Source organism: Physeter macrocephalus, chromosome 17 (genome assembly GCF_002837175.3).
Source record: "Physeter macrocephalus isolate SW-GA chromosome 17, ASM283717v5, whole genome shotgun sequence".
Lineage (NCBI taxonomy): Eukaryota > Metazoa > Chordata > Mammalia > Artiodactyla > Physeteridae > Physeter > Physeter macrocephalus.
The window spans coordinates 3,155,058-3,155,753 of record NC_041230.1 but is presented as its reverse complement, the minus strand read 5'-3'; positions in this window follow the sequence as shown (position 1 = coordinate 3,155,753).

The following is a 696-nucleotide window of genomic DNA, read 5'->3' as shown; positions in this document are numbered from 1 at the left end:
AGTTTAGTATTTAGAGTTTATTATCATTGGTAGATTTGTTTATTGATTTGGTTGCTCTCTTCCTTTTTTTAGATATATAGATACATATATATATTTCCTTTTTCTCTTTTTGTGAGTGTGTTACGTGTATGCTTCGTTGTGTGATTCTGTCTGTTTAGCTTTGCTTTTACCATTCGTCCTAGGGTTCTGTTTGTCTTTTTTTATTTTTAAGTGTAATTTTTAGCACTTGTTATCATTGGTGGATTTGTTTTTTGGTTTGGTTGCTATCTTCTTTCTTCCTTTTTTTTCTTTTTTTAATTCTTAATTTTTTAAACTTTTAATATTAAAAAATTTTCTTTAAATAACTTTCTTTTCTTTTCTTTCTTTCTTTCTTTCTTTCTTTCTTTCTCTCTTTCTCTCCCTCTCCCTCTCTTTCTTTCTTTCTTCCTTTTCTTCTGAGCTGTGTGGCTAACAGGGTCTTGGTGCTCCAGCTGGGTGTCAGGCCTGTGCCTCTGAGGTGGGAGAACCGAGTTCAGGACATTGGTCCACCAGAGACCTCCCAGATCCACATAATATCAAACAGCAAAAACTCTCCCAGAGATCTCCATCTCAATGCTAAGACCCAGCTCCACTCAATGACCAGCAAGCTACAGTGCTGGACACCCCATACCAAACAACTAGCAAGACAGGAACACAACCCCACCCATTAGCAGAGAG